Source organism: Lepidochelys olivacea (assembly GCF_965140295.1).
Source record: "Lepidochelys olivacea isolate rLepOli2 genome assembly, chromosome: 4".
NCBI classification, from domain to species: Eukaryota; Metazoa; Chordata; order Testudines; family Cheloniidae; genus Lepidochelys; species Lepidochelys olivacea.
The window spans coordinates 96,847,414-96,868,423 of NC_140414.1; the positions used below are offsets into that span (position 1 = coordinate 96,847,414).

The following is a 21,010-nucleotide window of genomic DNA, read 5'->3' on the forward strand; positions in this document are numbered from 1 at the left end:
CTGAGAGACTAAATGATGACGGGAAAGGAACCGAGGGTAACAAATACTTGTCTTTTCCCTTTCTGCAATACGTCTGTCAGCCAGCATTTTTGTTCTCTGAAGGATAACAAAATGGTCCCTTAAGTTTTTTATATGATTTTTATATTTGAGCAAACCAACGTATGCTAGGTCCTTCCCAGAAACAAGTACAGATGTAGCTTTGTCCTGCGGGGCTTACAACATGGAAAACAAATGAAGGTCACAGCTGAGAAATAGGGAAGGCAGGGAGGAGGAGGAGAACAAAGGTAAGTATGATAATGATATGGTTATTCATTAAGGTCCTATCCAGAGCCAGCTGGAGACAATAGAAGACTTGTCATTTACTTAGGTTTTGGGTAGGTTTTGGATCAAGCTAAAGGCAAGTGATGGCTTTGTTTAATCAGTTTTTCTATTTTCTAGCTCATTTCTCATTTGCAACACAGTAGAAATGAGAGAGATGAATGTTGAGAGGGAGTTGGCTGTTCAGACAAGTTTAAGGAGAGCATTCCATGTAAAAGGGGTCATGGACATTAAAATTAGGAGGAGAATGCCAGGTTAGCCAAATAACTGCTACAAACCTTTGTCCTTAGTAATGGCTTTATTGACATGTAAAGAAAAATGTTTTCATGCATAAAGGAGAAAACAAACTATAGATAACTAAATGACAGTCTGTCATGTTAAAATCTTCCAAACGTTTTGGGCATTTTTAGAAGGACATAGTAACATAAAGCTAAATTTTTTTTAAAAGTCACTATCATTTTAAGGCACTGAAACACTGCTGAGTGTTGATACTGGGATATCCCTCCATTTTCATTTATGATAACTATATTACATTTAGAGCTGAAAGAGCATAGAATTCTACCTCCTGACTACAGTCTTTCCACGGTATGCATCCGATGAAGTGAGCTGTAGCTCACGAAAGCTTATGCTCAAATAAATTGGTTAGTCTCTAAGGTGCCACAAGTCCTCCTTTTCTTTTTACCTCCTGACTATTGACTAAGGTCCTGATTTAACTTCTAAGGCCTGGTCTGCACTGCGGGGGTGAGGGGGGAGATCGATCTAAGATACGCAACTTCAGCTACGAGAATAGTGTAGATCGACTTAGAATCACTTACTTCGCATCCTTGTGGCGCAGGATCAATGGCTGCCGCTCCCCCATCAACTCCGCTTCCGCCTCTCGCCCTGGTGGAGTTCCGGAGTCGACAGCAGAGTGATCGGGGATCAATTTATCGTGTCTACACTAGGCCTGGTCTACACCTGTAACTTAGGTTGACTGAGCGATGTCACTCAGGGCTCTGAAAATTTTTTCATCCAGAGCACCATAGTTAGGTTGATCTAGCTCCCAATGTAGATGTGGCTAGGTTGATCGAAGGAGTTACCTCAGAAAGGTGGGTTACACTACATCAGGAGAAAAACTGCATCTGTTGATTTAGGAAGCATCTACACTACAGTGCTAACAGCAGCCACTGCAGCACTTTAACTGTGCGGCTGTAGAATAGACATACACTTAGAAAGGGCTAATCAGAACATGTTAACATTGGTCAAAGAGCAGTTTTATTAACATTGGGCAAAGTTGAAGAGCAACTAACAAAAGACACAAAAACTAACAGAAAATTTTTATTAAGTACATCAGAAGCAGGAAACCTTCTAAACAATCAGTGGGGCCACTGGATGATTGAAGTGCTGAAGCAGCGCTCAAAGAAGTCAAGGCTGTTGCGGAGATGCTAGATGATGCTTTGCATCGGTCTTCCCTGCAGAGGATGTGAGGGAGATGCCCGCACCTAAGCCATTTTTTTAGGTGACAGATCTGAAGAGATGTCCCAGATTGAGGTATAATTAGAGGAGATTTTGGAACAAACTGAGAAATTAAACAGTAATTTCACCAAGACCAGACAGTATTCCCTGAAGAGTTCTGAAGGAATTCATATGAAATTGCAGAACTGCTAAATGTGACATGTAATCTATCGCTTAAATCAGTCTCTGTACCAGATGAATGGAGGATAGGTAATATAACACTGTTTTTTTTTTTTTTTAAAAAGGCTCTAGAGGTGAATGTGGATTACAGGCCAATAAACCTAACTTCAGTGCCAAACAAATTTGGTTGAAACTACAGTATAGTAAAAAACAGAATTATCAGACACACAGATAAACACAATATATTGTGGAAAAGTCAACATGGCTTTTGTAAAGGGAAATCATGTCTCACCGATCTATTAGAATTCTTTGAGGGTGACCAAAAACATGTGGACAAGGGTGATCCAGTAGATAGTGTACTTGGACTTTCAGAAACCCTTTGACAGGGTCCCCCTCCAAAGGCTCTTAAGCAAAGTAAGGAGTCCTGGGGTAAGAGGGAAGGTCCTCTCATGGATCAGTAACTTGATAAAAGATAGGAAACAAAGGGTAGGAATAAATAGTCACTTTTCAGACTGGAGAGAGGTACATAGTAGGGTCCCCCAAGGTTCTTTACAGGGACCAGTGCTATTCAACATATCCATAAATAATCTGGAAAAAGGGGTAAACAGTGAAGTGTCAAAGTTTGCAGACGGTACAAAATTACTCAAATTAGTTAAGTCCAGAGCTGTCAACAAAGACTTACAATGGGATCTCTCAAAAAATGGGTGACCGAGCAAGAAAATACCAGATGAAATTCAGTGTTAAGTATTTGTTTCCAAATGTGCATTACTTTATAAACATAATGGTACATACAAAATGATGGGGGTCTAAATTAGCTGTTACCATTCAAGAAAGAGATCTTGTGGGTCATCATGAATAGTTTTCTGAAAACATCTGCTCAGTGTTCACTGACAGTCAAAAAAGCTAACCATGTTAGAAACCATTAGGAAAGGAATAGAAAATAAGACCTAAAATATCATAATGCTACTAAAAAATCCATGTTATGCTCACCCCTTGAATACTCCTTGCAAGTCTCATCACCCCATCTCAAAAAAGGTAGATTAGAATTGGAAAAAGTACCAAGAAGTGCAGCAAAAGTTATTAGGAGTATGGAACAGCTTCCATATGAGAAGAGATTTAAAAGACTGGACTTTTCAGTTTAGAAAAGAGATAACTAAGAGGGGATATGATGGCAGCATATAAAATAAGGAATGGTGTGGAGAAACTGCATGAGGAAGTGTTCTTTATCCCTTCATAGAACACAAGACCCAGGGGTCAACTAATTGAAATTAATAGGTACCAGATTTAAAATAAACAAAAGGAAGCACTTCACACAATGCACAGTCAACCTGTGGAATTCAATGCCAGGGGATGTTGTGAAGGCCAAAAGTATAATTGGATTAAAAAAAGAATTAGATAAATTCATGGAGGATAGCTCCATAGGGGTTATTAGCTAAGATGGTCAGTGATGCAACCCATGTTCTGGGTGTCCCTAAGCCTTTGACTACCAGAAGCTGAGACTGGATGACGGGGAATGGATCACTCCATATTTGCTCTGCTCTGTTCATTCCCTCTAAAGCATCTGGCACTGGTCACTGTCAGAAGACAGGATATTGGGCCAAATGGACTATTGGTCTGACCCAGTATGGCTGTTCTTATGTTCCTATGTCTCTAATCTTAATTTCCCCTTCTAATAAAAAATTTTTTCTTTTTTTGAGATTACTTACCTTTTATTTATATTTTTTTCTAAACAGTCAAACATTTCTAGAAGGACCTTTAATACTAATGTAGAGTGGACCAGAAACAAATGACTGGTTAGGGAAAAAACGTATTTCTATTTCAACCAGGAAAGCAAACTTGTTTCAGCCATTTTGGTGATATGATGGTCACGTTGATGACACTGGGGGGTGGAGGGGGGGACTTAATTAGCTCTGGGCCGAATCCTACTCACCTGGCTCACACTGGGCCTACTTCAGTAAGTCACCATATTGTGTCAGGCTCTTTGATATTATAGTTAGGACTCAGCAACTCTCATTCCTTCTAGGAATTTGCCAATACTAATATATTTAAAACATTTCTTTTTCACATTAGTGTGGGTTTAAGGTAGTATAAAATGACCGGATACAGAATACCATTTTAAAAATCTACCATAAGTTAGAGGCCATATAGGCATAAAATGAGAAGAATGTGGCATCTTTAGAAAAAATTTGAAACTTCTGTTTGCACAACTAATTTATCCTTTGTACGTGATAAAGAAGTTAACTGAATTTAAATTGGGATCTCTTCCATTCAGGTGGGTTTTATTTCCATCATCACAGAATTGTGTACAAACAGAAACCCATCTAATTTATAAATATAAAAATAATGCTTACTTGTGTTTAGACTTGGCTTTCAGTCAAAATTTATGTCTATAATTAGAAGAGCAGCTGGGTAGTTGAAAACCATCAAAATGCCTTAAAGGCAGGAGGGAAAATATGTTACATTAGAAATTATTTTAAAATAACTATAGAAAATCCTTTAAAAATTCTTTATACTATTTTTTTTTAAAAAGAATGTGGCTCTGATAATTTAGGACCATGTTTTACTGGATCTGATGTCAAGGTAAAGCTCAGCTAGTATCTTTAATTTATCACACAAAAATCTTTATGTATATTTGTGAAGATCACAACAGGTATGAAATAATAGTGTGCTTAATAAGATATTTCTTTGTTTGTTTTATTTAAAGATAAAATGAACCTTTTAGGCCAGGTTTGAATAATAATAAAATACAAGTTTGTCATTCCCATGCATATCCCGTGTCTTGCAGAAATACAGACAAAGGCATAAATATAAAGGTCCAAGTTCTCTGCTGGCACAATTCTGTTGACTTCAGTGGAATTACACTAGCAGAGAATTTGGCTGTAGGACTTGTTCTGGGAGAAGGTGCTCCGGTTCTGGCCAGTTGTTCAAGCATTGTGTAGCACTTTCATAGAAATCACTATCTGAAAACTTATTTGCAAAGAGGGTTAGAAATTAGTGGAAAGTTCTTGTGAATTAATGTTTTGACATTCCCCTTAAATACAAGGAAAATATTACATGTATAGCATAATCCGTGACACTAGAACTAAGGCCATGAGCCAGGATTCAAGGCTCATTTATACCAACTTTAAACCAACCTAATTTCAGTCACTTAAGAGTCCCTGGTTTTAAACCAGTATACTGCTTGATCCTGCACTATTTCAGTCACTGGGAGTTTTCCCTTTAACTTCAATGGATTGGTGAGTTCAAAATCAGACCCATGTATCTTTAAGAGCTTGATCCTGCACGTTATGAAATGCCTCATTGAAGGTGAGGTGTTCATTGACTCTAAGGAGGCACTTGGTACCTCACAAGATCAAGCTCTAAATACAGTAGGTGAAATCCTGGCTCCTTTAAAGTAAACAGGAGCACTGATATTTAGTTGAATGTAGCCAGGATTTCACCCAGTGAATCAGAAAAGAAACATAGTAGATGCAGGTGTTGTATTGTCACACTTCAGAGCCACTGTACCTGTATTCCTGGTCCCTGGAGGGCACCTGAGCTAGTTCCGAGCTCTTCAGCTGTCACCTCTCTTGGGCAGAGACCCCTGTCTGTGTGTGTGTGTGTGTGTCTCTCTCTCTCTCTCTCTCTCTCTGCTAATCAGGGATTTTTCAGGCTGCACAGTTCCCTGTCTATAATGTGATAATCCCAGCAAGCAAGACTGCCAAAACAGGACAGCATCTGTGCTCTGCTTCCTCTTCGAAGGCTATGAACAACATAATTGCCAATAGGTACAAGTTACCAAGCTGTCCTTTTCTAAGCAAGCACATTTATTCTTAAGGTGAAAGCCTTACAGAGAAAACATCAAAAATAATAAAAGTTCCTATATACATGATAAAAGCTTACCAGCGGTCACCCATCAGATTTACGGAGCCTCCATAGGCCAAAGTCCTTCAGTCTCTTCTCAGGAAGGATTGGTGTCCTCCTTGGACAGAGGGTTCTGGTCCATTTGCTGAATCAGAAGGAAGGCTGAGTCAATTTAAACTAAGGCTATTTGTCCAAAAGTCCTATCTTTGGCTCTTGGCCTCTGGAGAATCCAGTTTGAGCCAATATATGTGAGCTTCTGTGGGTATCTCTCGGGAGGTGTTACAATTTGAGTGAATTTGCCTAATCACCCCCTACAATTCTTAGTTCCAGAAGGGCTATGGTCACTTTTCCTCATAGAATTACATGGCCCAAAATGATATACAAACTTAATATGGCAAGAACTCCCAAAGATATTGCAGGAAATGGCCATATCTGTCACAGTACACGCTTATGAAAATAAGGAAATCTTACATTCTCTGTTACCTCTGGCTTGGTGTTAATTTGTTTGCCTGGCCTGAGTACTGTACAAACACTTTGATTTTTTTTTTTCATTTGTACAATGAAATGTAATCCAGTTAATTCTTATTTCTGGTTAGTGTTAAAGAACCATAGCAACTCCCCAAATGTGTGTCTAATAAAGGTGGGGAAGGGTCACAGTGCACAAATCTGGTGCAATTTCTTCTTTAATGTAAATGGAGGACTTACATTCAGCTCGTCAGGCTCAGCAGCAGCTCCTCCTCTGCTACATGAGAATGCATAGGAATGGCAATTTATTTGCAAATGTATTTGAATAATGGGTTTTGTATTACACGGAGTATAGACTCTCTCTCTTGATCCCATACTTGCAGCTATAACAAAGTAAAAGCATGGGTGTGGTTGCCTGGTGGCTGGCCAAGAGGATAGAGTACAAGGGGGGAGATGAAATAACATTTACACTTACAGTAACTGTTTAAAAATGTGACTGAGTTCTGCCTAATCCTCAGAAGTCCAATTTGGGAATCCAAATTGTTAGCATTGCGAACAGCTCAACTTTTCTCACCCTGCTTTTGCAGTTATTTCCTGCCGGACAAATGTAATCACAGAGTCAAGGTGGGTGAGGTAATACCTTTTATTGGGCCAACTTCTGTTGGTGACAGAGACAAGCTTTCGAGCTTACACAGAGCTCTTAAGAGAATGTGTACTCTTAAAAGCTCTATGTTAGTGTGAAAGCTTGTCTCTGTCACCAACAGAAGTTGGTCCAGTAAAAGATATTATTTCATGCACCTTCTCTCTGTCATATCCCGGGACCAACAGTGCAAACAAACTTAACTACAGTAATTCTTATCATAGAGTGGGGCAGGACATGTTCCACCACCCTTACTCATGTTCGGCAGTACCTTTCTTGGCAAATAATTGCATGGATTTCAGTGGGATTGCCCATAAGGAACTGCGTAGCATGAGGAAGGAGTTACAGAATCAGGTCCATAATGTTCAACAGGAGAAATGAATTCAAATCTAAAGGAAAGTGTTCTACTTGCAACTCTAATGCCACATGCTGTAATCCCAGTAAACGTCCACAAGCTAAGCAAGGTCAGACTTGCATTGGAGAACTTCACAGAGAGCACAGGTACCGCATGAGGAGGTGATTCCAAAGCTGGTGTTCTTCCCTCTGAGTCACCCCAGCACCGTTTGAGTGGGACACTGCTGCTAGAGCTGCTGTCTGGCTGATGAGATATAAAATTGAGGTCTTGGATGCATGCATTCTTCAAAGTGCCTCTTATAAGAGTGTAGGGTGTTAACCCCTGTATCCTATTAATTCCAGCTCAAGTAATTATTACATTCTGCCTACCTAAATTCCTCCTACAATATCGAGTGGCGATGATAGTATTCTTCACTTCATTCGCTAAACTGCAGTGTAGTGCTGTTATGCATGGCTGAACAACTGATATGTTCCACCACAGAGGTGGCTTTATTTTGGTTGTGGGTGAAGTCACTACCATATATCCCTTACCTATGTTACAAGAGTGTTGTGCAGCTTAATTACTTGTAAAGTGCTAAAGATGTGCCATGTATTATTTTACTAGGAATAACAATCACCTTAAATGTCAGTCTAAATACTTAGCATGGCTACTTAGATTCGCCATAGATTGTTGTATGAAGAACAGATGATTGACACTGAACCCAAGTAAGGCAGTGGTTATGCTGCTGGGACAGAGGGAAACACTTTGAAGAGTTTGCAGCCAGTGAGTGCAGTTTCCTTTGCTTGAAGGTACACACTTAATCAGTCAGTTCAGTCTATAGTTTAGAAGTGCTTCTGCATTCCTGGGTGGTGATAAGCTCTCACATAGCAGCATCTGCAATTAATGCTTTCTACCATCTCTATTCCATGCTAGCAGGTGATTCATAGAGTTTAAGGCCAGAAAGGACTTCGATCATGTAGTCTGACCACATGTATATCACAGGCTATTAAATTTCACTCATACACTTATCCGTGTATTAAGCCCAATAACGTGTTTGGCTAAAGCTAAAGCATATCTTCCAGAAAGACATCCAGTCTTGATTTGAGAACATTAAGAGATCCACCACTTCCCTTAGTAGTTAATTCCTGTGGTTAATCACGTCACCTGCATGGTTAAAAATGCGTGCCTTATTTCTCATTTGAATCTGTCTGGCCTCAGCTTCCAGCCAGTGGTTCCTGTTATGCCTTTCTCCACTAGATTAAAGAGCCCGGTAGTACCCAGTGCTATATCCCTGAAAAAGTACTTGTATATTATAACCAAGTCACCTTTCAGTTTTCTTTTGATATACTCAACAGACTGATCTCTTTAAGTCTCTCAGGATAAGGCATTTTCTCTAGCCCTTAAATAGTTTTTGTGCCTCTTTTCTGCACCCTCTCTAATTTAGAAACATCCTCTTTAGAATGTGGACACTAGAACTCTATGCAATATTCCAGTATCAGTCTCACCAGCCCCATATACAGAGGTAAAATCACCTCCCTGTTTGTTTATACATCCAAGGATCTCATGAGCCTTTTTTGCCACAGCATAGCACAGGGAACTCATCATGTTCAGTTGCTTGTCCACTGTGACCCCTAAATCCTTTTCAGAGTCACTGCTTTCCAGGATAAGCACCCTATTCTGTAGTTCAAGCCTGCTTTCCTTGTTCCTAGATGGATATTGTTGCATTTGGTAATATTTAAATATATTTTGTTTATTGGGTCCAGTTTATCAAACTATCCAGATTACTCTGTATAACTGCCTGGTATGACAGCTACATTCCACTGGCCCAGTGGAACTCTCTACCATAACAATAAATCTTGACTGAGACCAAGCTTTCTCGGGAGCCAGTTTAAGACTATGGAATGAAGGACCACCACAAACCTCACCACCTTCTGCTCTGTACGTGCAAGGCATGCAATTTTCAACTGCCTCCTCTAATGGAAACACAGAGTGTCATAAATGTAAAGGGATATAATATAATAGATCCAGGTTTGTTGTAGAAAGAGGACTTTTATACAAGGAAACTCTTTCTGGTGGACACCAGGAAGACTGGCATCCTCAGAGACAGTTGGTAGTTCCAACTAAGTACTGGGTCAAGCTCTTGAGCTTAGCCCACGATCATCCTAGTGGCCATGCTGGGGTGAACAGGATCAAAGACCATTTGGGGAGGTCATTCCACTGGGAGGGAATGGGCAAGGATGTTTCTACCTATGTCTGGTCTTGTGAGGTATACCAAAGAGTGGGAAAACCCCAAGACCAGGTCAAAGCCCCTCTCCAGCCACTCCCTATCACTGAAGTTCCATTTCAGCAAGTAGCTGTGGATATTCTGGGTCCTTTTCCGAAAAAAGAGACCCAGAGGAAAGCAGTACTTACTGACTTTCATGGATTTTGCCACCCGATGGCCAGAAGCAGTAGCTCTAAGCAACACCAGGGATAAAAGTGTGTGCCAGGCATTAGCAGACATTTTTGCCAGGGTAGGTTGGCCCTCCGACATCCTCACAGATGCAGGAACTAATTTCCTGGCAGGAACTATAGAAAGCCTTTGGGAATCTCATGGGGTGAATCACTTGGTTGCCACCCCTTACCATCATCAAACAAATGGCCTGGTGGAGAAATTTAATGGAACTTTGGGGGCCATGATACGTAAATTCATAAATGAGCACTCCAATGACTGGGACCTAGTGTTGCAGCAGTTGCTCTTTGCCTACAGAGCTGTACCACATCCCAGTTTAGAGTTTTCACCATTTGAACTTGTATATGGCCGCGAGGTTAAGGGGCCATTACGGTTGGTGAAGCAGCAATGGGAGGGGTTTACACCTTTTCTAGGAACTAACATTCTGGACTTTGTAACCAACCTACAAAACACCCTCTGAACCTCTTTAACCCTTGCTAAAGAAAACTTACAGGATGCTCAAAAAGAGCAAAAAGCCTGGTATGATAAACATGCCAGAGAGCGTTCCTTCAAAGTAGGGGACCAGGTCATGATCTTAAAGGCGCTCCAGGCCCATAAAATGGAAGTGTTGTGGGAAGGGCCATTCATGGTCCAGGAGCACCTGGGAGCTGTTAATTATCTAATAGCATTCCCCGCCTCCAAATGAAAGCCTAAGGTGTACCATATTAATTCTCTAAAGCCCTTTTATTCCAGAGAATAAAAGGTTTGTCAGTTTACAGCCCGGGGAGGAGATGACGCTGAGTGGCCTGAAGGTGTCTACTACAAAGGAAAAAGTGCTGGTGGTGTGGAAGAGGTGAACTTCTCCATGACCCTTGGGCGTATGCAGTGACAGCAAATCAAGGAGCTGTGCACTAGCTATGCTCCGACATTCTCAGCCACCCCAGGACTGACTGAACGGGCATACCACTCCATTGACACAGGTAATGCTCACCCAATTAAAGTCCAACCTTACCGGGTGTCTCCTCAAGCTAAAACTGCTATAGAATGGGAGATTCAGGATATGCTACAGATGGGGGTAATCCGCCCCTCTAGCAGTGCATGGCCATCTCCAGTGGTTCTAGTTCCCAAACCAGCTGGGGAGATATGTTTCTGTGTGGACTACTGTAAGCTAAATGCTGTAACTCGCCCAGACAACTATCCAATGCCACGCACAGATGAGCTATTAGAGAAACTGGGATGGGCCCAGTTCACCTCTACCGTGGACTTAACCAAGGGGTACTAGCAGGTACCACTAGATGAATCCGCCAAGGAAAGGTCAGCCTTCACCACACGTTGGGCTGTATGAATTTAATGTGCTCCCTTTCGGGCTGCACCCGCCACCTTCCAAAGACCTTGTAGATGGTCTCCTAGCAGGATTAGGAGAATATGCAGTCGCCTACCTTGACGATGTGGCCATATTTTCGGATTCCTGGGGAGAACACTTGGAACATCTACAAAAAGTCTTTGAGCGCATAAGGGAGGCAGGACTAACTGTTAAGGCTAAGAAGTGTTAAATAGGCCTAAACAGAGTGACTTACCTTGGACACCAGCTGGGTCAAGGAACAATCAACCCCCTACAGGCCAAAGTGGATGTTATCCAAAAGTGGCCTGTCCCAAAGTCAAAGAAACAGGTCCAATCCTTCTTAGGCTTGGCCGGATATTACAGGTCATTTGTACCGCAATACAGCCAAATTGCCGCCCCACTGACAGACTTAACCAAAAAGAAACAGCCAAATGCTGTTCAGCGGACTGAAGTGTCAGAAGGCCTTTAACCAGCTTAAAGCGACACTCCTGTCTGACCCTGTACTAAGGGCCCCAGACTTTGACAAACCGTTCTTAGTAACCACAGATGCGTCCGAGCGTGGTGTGGGAGCAGTTTTAATGCAGGAAGGACGGGATCAAGAATTCCACCCTGTAGTGTTTCTCAGCAAGAAGCTGTCCGAGAGGGAAAGCAACTGGTCAGTCAGTGAAAAAGAATGTTACTCCATTGTCTATGCTCTGGAAAAGCTACGCCCATACGTTTGGGGACGGCATTTTCACCTGTAAACGGATCATGCTGCGCTACAGTGGCTTCATACCACCACGGGAAATAACAAAAAAACTTATTCGGTGGAGTTTAGCTCTTCAAGATTTTGATTTCGAGGTACAACACATCTCAGGAGCATCTAACAAAGTGGCTGATGCACTCTCCTGTGAAAGTTTCCTGGAATCATCTGGTTGAAATCGTCCTTGAGATGAGAAAAATAGTTTTTATATACTTGGTTGTATATTTAGAGGTGCATGTGTCTTATTAACCCTGTTTTCTCCTAGAGCTCCAGGAAGAAATCACAGCCAGCGTTTCACCCTATCTGTGATTTGGGGGAGGGGAACGTGTCATAAATATAAAGGGAAGGGTAAACACCTTCAAATTGCTCTTGGCCAGAGGAAAAATCCTTTCACCTGTAAAGGGTTAAGAAGCTAAGATAACCTCGCCGGCACCTGACCAAAATGACCAATGAGGAGACAAGATACTTTCAAAGCTGGAGTGGGGGGGAACAAAGGGTTCTCTCTGTGTCTGTGTGATGCTTTTGCTGGGACCAGAGCAGGAATGCAGGTCAGAACTCCTGTAAAGAGTTAGTAAGCAATCTAGTTAGATATGCGTTAGATTCTGTTTTGTTTAAATGGCTGATAAAATAAGTTGTGCTGAATGGGATGTATATTCCTGTTTTTGTGTCATTTTGTAACTTAAGGTTTTGCCTAGAGGGATTCTCTGTTTTTAATCTGATTACCCTGTAAAGTATTTACCATCCTGATTTTAGAGGTAATTCTTTTACTTTTTCTTTAATTAAATTTCTCTTTTAAGAACCTGATTGCTTTTTCATTGTTCTTAAGATCCAAGGGTTTGGGTCCGTGTTAACCTATGCAAATTGGTGAGGATTTTTATCAAGCCTTCCCCAGGAAAGGGGGTGTAGGGCTTGGGGGGATATTTTGGGTGGGAGACGTTTCCAAGTGGACACTTCCCCTGTTCTTTGTGTAACGCTTTGGTGGTGGCAGCTTTTAACCTAAGCTGGTAAGAATAAGCTTAGGGGTCTTTCATGCAGGTCCCCACATCTGTACCCTAGAGTTCAGAGTGGGGAAGGAATCTTGACACAGAGCAACATACATATTTTAAAAAATCAAAACAAAAAAACCCAATAAAACCATACCAAGCACACACAATTCTCCCTCTGGGAAAAGGACAAGGGGAAAAAGTAAACCACATGTGACAGATGTCAGTCCACATCACTTTATGCACTATAGGAAGCTGCTTACATACTATGGTGATGAGGGCAGTATAAGAATCTATACAAGATAGAAGATAGTTGTTAACTTCTCTAATGTACTGTTACATTTCCCCCATTGTGGGATCACTGAAGATTGTTTATCTGAGACCCTAACGAGGCAATATCACCAGATGGTCACTATTGTATTTCTTGGAAGTATTGTGTGAGAAGATACAAGGTCTGTGATCTGGATATACTTTACCTTAAATATCAGCTTTATGAGTATGTACCAGTGTGTTTTGTTTGCCTTTACAGTGTGATTATGTGCTTCTATTATTATGAAAATATTCTGATCAAACATAAGTTTATACAACTGAAGTGGACTAGCACTGTTTGGATAAGAAAATCCCTTTGTAGAGGGAATAGATTGTATTTACTTTAAACTCTCCTAAAGACTACATTTTCTTTTTGTAATTCAGCATTCAATTTTTAAAGAATTTTCTGATAAAAATCTGGCATGTTCCTTGACGCCTTTAAACTAGGGTATGAATGGTTTCTTTTCTTCACAGGCTGCTATAAAGAGCATTGGCTAAGTTTAAATGAGCCAAACAGTAAACCTTGCATGGAACATCAGCATGGTGTTTAGAGTATCAAACAGTCTGAAATCTGGAAGTGATTCAGTAAACTGAGCAGCAACCTTTGATTTTTTTTTAAGGTCCATTTAATCATGTTAGTAAAGAAAACACAAGACTGTTTAGACATTCAAATCAGTGCACGTTAATTATTAGGAAAACTTACTATCTTTATTCACTAAATAAATCCTATCCATCAACTGTGCTGACAGCATCATCTAAAATGAATGTTTAGAAGTGTATTGTTTTAATTATCAGATGGCAGCTTTAAAAGTGCGGTGTAATTCTGAAACAGATCCATTCCAAGATCAGCAACGTACACAGAATAGTTCCAATACACACTTTTTAAATATTTCAGCTCAAAATCTTCTCTTAATGACTACAGTTTCACAAGATATTCTAGTCCGAAGCCAATAGTCAAATCAAGACCCTTGTGGGTTATTCCCAACATCTCCTGCCCTGTGCCAGACATATTCTCATCTGCCCACTTGTAGTAATATCAGAATTTGTCCATCTGTACTGAAGTGTGTGTTCTCAGGATAGTAATACTGTCATGGTTTGGGGTCACTCAGGCGAGTAAGGGGTTCAGTCATCATCTGCCTTGTAACCCGGGGTGTCTCCTGGCTGTGCAGCTTTGGTTCAGAGCTCTGACCCGAAAAGCTTATTAGCAGCCCACAAGCCTCACCCTGGTTTTGTCCACCTTGGATGCTCCTTGCAGAGTGACCTTAGTATCCTTCCAGCCCCAAATTTGCCAGAATCCTCTTACTGTGGAGAGTAGTCCCTCTCACTGGACCCATGCTGGTTCGCTGCCTCTACAGAGACTAAAACTTTACTGAACTGACATGGCACTGAAAGCAAAACAACTTTATCAAGAAACAAGCCTAGAGTGAGTGATACAAAGTAAAAGAAATAAAGGTGGAGATGGTTACAAGCAAATAAAAATGAAAACACCAATTTCGAACTCTAAGATATAATCTAGCAAGATACAGTCTTTGTTCAAGATGGCTTCTCACACCCACAGTCTCTTTACCAGCTTTTACTGGCCAGGATCCATCACAGAGATCATAACGCTTGATTTCTTTGTCTCCTTAAGGTGAAGAATAACGATGGAATCTCTCTCTGGTTCTTATATCCTCAAAGGGACATCTTTCATAGAATATCAGTGTTGGAAGGGACGTCAGGAGGTCACCTAGTCCAACCCCCTGCTCAAAGCAGGACCAATCCCCAGTTTTTGCCCCAGATCCCTCAAATGGCCCCTCAAGGATTGAACTCACAACCCTGGGTTTAGCAAGCCAATGCTCAAACCACTGAGCTATCCCTCCCTCACAAATAAGGTCTTTGTCCTACAAGGCAGGAAGGCTTCCTGGGGATTCAGTCTGCTGTGTCTCTCTGATGGGCAGGAGCCATGTTAATTCTCTGTCTCTTGAGTTCTGGCTCAGGGTAACACCCCTGGTTTAGCTCGATATCTTTGTTCGTGGCTAATATATAAATTGACCTAAATTCCTTTGTCTAGGGCAGAGCTGTTTATCACCTTTACCTAGACTAGGCTGTCTTGTTTTAATATAACCCTTCTGCCAGGTGAAGCTGGCAGCAACCAGGGCTGGGTTCAATATCTGGGGGTTCCTCTTCAACAACACAACACAGAACCGGCTTGAGCCCCCACCCACTAACCTTGGAAAATTACTCACCACCCCTGGGCGCCTCTGAGAGGCAATACGTCTCCACTTGAAAGCACAGAGTCTGAGTGTAGAAAAGAAACCTTTTTAATGAAAGGAGGGAAGTCACCTGATATTAATTAGGGAAAATGCCACAAGCAGGATTCATAAGCATAAAACTGTGAGCAGGATACCTACCCCAGAGTGTGTGGGGCAGTGCTTTTTGCCTCATGTTCTTGAGTTCTACAACCAAAAGTTCCTTTTCTGTGCTCCTCTCTGCTCCCTCACTGTACCCCACTCTTGGTGGTGATAACTACTAAGGGAACTGGAAACCCTAATTAAGCCCAAACCCCCACACTTCAAGCCTGTCCCCCTGCTGCATCTATCATCAGTTAATGATTTATTCCCAAGAAACCAAAGAGACAGAATTAGGTACAAAACAAATAACCGTTTATTAAAGGACCCCCAACAACGATACCCAATAAGGAAACGGGAAACCCACTCGATGTTAACAATACAAACCGGCTTTAAGCCAAGAACCCAAAACCGTACACCAAAGGTGTGTAAGACAAATTAAAGGTATTAACACATCACCATTCTTCTCGTGGTTTACATAGGACCCTGGACACACAGGAACTAAGGACATCACCGGGACCACAGGACATCAAAGGACAGGAACCACGAACACCAGGATACTCAGGACAGGATCAGGTAAGCTTTCTTCTCAATTGGCCATGTTGTCTCAGTAGGGAATAGATGTAAGCACTGGGCTGCCTCTGTGATGGACAGCAGCTGTCACAAGGCACTGTAACCTTTTATCACCTTTAGTTGCCAGGCAGGATTCTCTAGGTCATCTAACCGTTTCCCGCCCAAATGTACAAAAGGCACCAATACTTCCTGCCAAAGTGCTGTGGCTAGGCAGATTATAGACAAGGGGGAACAAGAGAGAATATAATATGGAGGGTGAAGTACAATTCAAGGAGACCAACATGGCGAACTGAAAATTCCTTAAATTGTCCTTGGTCAGTGAGGACCCAGGGTTCAGAGGTGCAACTGTGTGAGTTCACCTTCCACACGGGGAAGAAGGCACCTTGCTCGTTTGCCATCTGAGCACTTGTTCTGGCCAGCCATCCCGCCACCCACGGATCCTTTCTGCCTGGCTGCCCCACCAGCCACTCGTTGCCTCACCAGACACTCATTCTGATCACCGTCTTGCCAGGTGCTCATTCACCGGCCAACCGTCAGTCGCCTTCTGCTTCCACTTGCCTCTCTCCTGTGACCTCTGCACATCCGTCTTAGTGATTTTCAGCTCTTTTCAGGCTGAGCAGAAACACTGCCCCACCACAAGTGATTTCAGCTCTCATTTGACCACTTTAACATAACAAAAAGGCTCCTAACGATACCTCTTTAGCTCTATCTTTGAACCGTGGGAAGGGGTGGGTTAAACCAGATTGGGGACCCTTAGGGAGAGTCCACCTCTCCTGGCTAGGACACCTGTCCCCACCCCTCTTACTTTTACAGAGGTCTGTCATTGGAGCCCCTGGCTTAACAAGTTCCTTTCAGCTGAGGGTGACCCCCTCAGTCGGGACAAGCTCAGCACAGTTCTGCTCTCCTTTAGTCACACAACGAAGATGATAACATTTCACTACCCCTGCATTTAATACTAAAGTGATCTGTAATCCCAATAACCATCCAAAGCTGATCACTTGGAGCTACACAACTCCTCTCTGCTAGATATGTATGCAGAGTAAGTGTGTTCATGTAAATAAAGTTTGCTCCTGAAGTCTCCCCCCATCCCGAACTAGTTATCAGGGGAGAGTTCATTCAGACCCTGCTTACACCAGCATGGTCTAATAATATAATATAGAGGGAAATTGGAACTTCACATATAAGGTTATCGCATGCATTTGACAATTATATTAATAACCAGCATGTTATTAACTTTCACATAATACCTCTCAAGGCATATTTTGCGCACACATTATTGCAGCAGTGTAGAGGTGTGAATACAGGTGTACCTAGGGCAATGTTTCTCAAATGCGGCCACTGTGGCCACATAGAATCATAGAATATCAGGGTTGGAAGGGACCTCAGGAGGTCATCTAGTCCAACCCCCTGCTCAAAGCAGGACCAATCCCCAATTAAATCATCCCAGCCAGGGCTTTGTCAAGCCTGACCTTAAAACCTTCTAAGGAAGGAGATTCTACCACCTCCCTAGGTAACGCATTCCAGTGTTTCACCACCCTCCTAGTGAAAAAGTTTTTCCTAATATCCAACCTAAACCTCCCCCACTGCAACTTGAGACCATTACTCCTTGTCCTGTCCTCTTCTACCACTGAGAATAGTCTAGAACCATCCTCTCTGGAACCACCTTTCAGGTAGTTGAAAGCAGCTATCAAATCCCCACTCATTCTTCTCTTCTGCAGACTAAACAATCCCAGTTCCCTCAGCCTCTCCTCATAAGTCATGTGTTCCAGACCCCTAATCATTTTTGTTGCCCTTCGCTGGACTCTCTCCAATTTATCCACATCCTTCTTGAAGTGTGGGGCCCAAAACTGGACACAGTACTCCAGATGAGGCCTCACCAATGTCGAATAGAGGGGAACGATCACGTCCCTCAATCTGCTCGCTATGCCCCTACTTATACATCCCAAAATGCCACTGGCCTTCTTGGCAACAAGGGCACACTGCTGACTCATATCCAGCTTCTCGTCCACTGTCACCCCTAGGTCCTTTTCCGCAGAACTGCTGCTTAGCCATTCGGTCCCTAGTCTGTAGCAGTGCATTGGGTTCTTCCGTCCTAAGTGCAGGACCCTGCACTTATCCTTATTGAACCTCATCAGATTTCTTTTGGGCCAATCCTTCAATTTGTTTAGGTCCCTCTGTATCCTATCCCTGCCCTCCAGCGTATCTACCACTCCTCCCAGTTTAGTATCATCCGCAAATTTGCTGAGAGTGCAATTCACACCATCCTCCAGATCATTTATGAAGATATTGAACAAAACCGGCTCCAGGACCGACCCCTGGGGCACTCCACTTGACACCGGCTGCCAACTAGACATGGAGCCATCGATCACTACCCGTTGAGCCCGACAATCTAGCTAACTTTCTACCCACCTTATAGTGCATTCATCCAGCCCATACTTCTTTAATTTGCTGACAAGAATACTGTGGGAGACCATGTCAAAAGCTTTGCTAAAGTCAAGAAACAATACATTTACTGCTTTCCCTTCATCCACAGAACCAGTAATCTCATCATAGAAGGCGATTAGATTAGTCAGGCATGACCTTCCCTTGGTGAATCCATGCTGGCAGTTCCTGATCACTTTCCTCTCATGCAAGTGCTTCAGGATTGATTCTTTGAGGACCTGCTCCATGATTTTTCCGGGGACTGAAGTGAGGCTGACTGGCCTGTAGTTCCCAGGATCCTCCTTCTTCCCTTTTTTAAAGATTGGCACTACATTAGCCTTTTTCCAGTCATCCGGGACTTCCCCCGTTCGCCACGAGTTTTCAAAGATAATGGCCAATGGCTCTGCAATCACAGCCGCCAATTCCTTTAGCACTCTCAGATGCAACTCATCCGGCCCCATGGACTTGTGCACGTCCAGCTTTTCTAAATAGTCCCTAACCACCTCTTTCTCCACAGAGGGCTGGCCATCTATTTTCCATGTTGTGATGCCCAGCGCAGCAGTCTGGGAGCTGACCTTGTTAGTGAAGACAGAGGCAAAAAAAGCATTGAGTACATTAGCTTTTTCCACATCCTCTGTCACTAGGTTGCCTCCCTCATTCATTAAGGGGCCCACATTTTCCTTGGCTTTCTTCTTGTTGCCAACATACCTGAAGAAATCCTTCTTGTTACTCTTGACATCTCTCGCTAGCTGCAGCTCCAGGTGCGATTTGGCCCTCCTGATTTCATTCCTACATGCCCGAGCAATATTTTTATACTCTTCCCTGGTCATATGTCCAATCTTCCACTTCTTGTAAGCTTCTTTTTTATGTTTAAGATCCGCTAGGATTTCACCGTTAAGCCAAGCTGGTCGCCTGCCATATTTACTATTCTTTCGACACATCGGGATGGTTTGTCCCTGTAACCTCAACAGGGATTCCTTGAAATACAGCCAGCTCTCCTGGACTCCTTTCCCCTTCATGTTAGTCCCCCAGGGGATCCTACCCATCCGTTCCCTGAGGGAGTCGAAGTCTGCTTTCCTGAAGTCCAGGGTCCGTATCCTGCTGCTTACCTTTCTTCCCTGTGTCAGGATCCTGAACTCAACGAACTCATGGTCACTGCCTCCCAGATTCCAATATGCTGCCACCCAGGGCTTTTCTTGAGGCCTTAACCGTCTGGGCAGTGATTGGGGAGGTGGGGGGAAACAGCGGCCCCTCCCCTGGGACCACCAGGATGGGTTGGGCCCTGCCCCTCTCTGTAGTCACAAATGCCAGTGGAGCAGACAGATGGTGTGAGTTCCCCACCTTCCCAGGGGTAGTGGGACTCTGGCTTCTGGCTTCAGCCCTAGGGTGGCAGGCAGCAGGCTCTAGCTATGTGGTGGCAGGCTCCAGCCACAGGCTCTGGCCCCCCAGCCTCAGGGCCTGGTGAACTCCATCCCCTGATCCATCAGCCCTGGCCCGCACTGCCTCCCTATCCACCTCCCCATCCAAGGCTTAATTTATCCCCCAGCTTGCCAGGGCTGAGAAGTCTGCTGTGAAAAGTGATATTAATAAACTTACAAATATCATTTTTCACAGAAGCAAACTTATTAGCTAGCAAGTCTAAAACAAAAATGCAACCAAAAAAAGCAAAAGAAACAAGACAAGAACATGCAAAGCACCTTATCTGTGTTTCTGTCCTGTTGTTCTACCTATGCTTTTATCCTGACTTTACCTCTAGCCATGCCCTGATATTTGCCACCTAGATACTCCACATTTATTATTGCTATAAACCATAGTGAAAATGTCCTTCAAGGAAACCAAACAGGGAGGGACAGTCTTAGATTCTGAGGGGCAATGGGCTTGATAAGCCACACAGACTTTTAATACTGATTGATTGGAGGATTTCCTTAGTTGGGGCCAGGACCATTGGCAGGGACAAGTAGACACAGAGTGTATTTCTTTGCAGCTCCATCCACAAACTTTACCCTAATGAGGCACCTGCAACCGTCCTTCTTGGGACACCAGATCTTCCTCCTCTAGTTCTGTAGGCTGGAGCTCTTGTCCTTCCTGCTTTTCCTCACACATAACCTTTAAAAATATCTTGCTGGCCCAGTGGTATCTGTGTTGAATCCTGTTGGTTATCCCTCCATGTGGATGATCTCCTTCTGTTCCTACTGAGTCCAGGAATCTTGGGAGCTGTGATCTCTGACCACGGATCTTTTTTTTTTCTTCTGGCTATAACAACTGACTGTCTCCAAATTAGAGGACTTTGCTAGCTTGGCCTGCTCCAATACTTCCTTCTACCTTATCTGTAGGAGAAGACAAGTTATTTCTTTGTATTGGCCCCTAATACAGGTAGCTGTTTCTTTCAGGACAAACTACCAATTACTTAAGCATCCAAAAAACTATAAAAACCTGCCTAAACCGTCACTCATTCATAAAGCAGATAGACGTTGAGATAGAAGAGCAGCATGATAGCCTAGACCACTGCAGGGCTGCTCTTCTCTCTGAGTCCTTGCTCCAGCCGTTAATACTGTGCATGAATCAAACAAGTTATAAGTAGATGGAGAAGGAGATGGGCTGGATCTTGGGAGAAAGTAATTATTTTTTAAGAAAGTTGAGTGGAGCAGCTGGGCGTGAGCACAGCACA

The 21,010-nt window shown here is 42.9% G+C and overlaps 1 long non-coding RNA gene across 1 annotated transcript in view; it reads left to right on the forward strand.

Moving 5' to 3' along the window:
- LOC311520201 overlaps nt 1–21,010 on the forward strand; it is a 206,867-nt gene that overhangs the window by 132,430 nt on the left and 53,427 nt on the right. The window contains exon 4 of the long non-coding RNA XR_014711514.1: nt 15,831–15,924. This is a non-coding gene — a long non-coding RNA (uncharacterized lncRNA). The remainder of the gene's footprint in view (nt 1–15,830; nt 15,925–21,010) is intronic.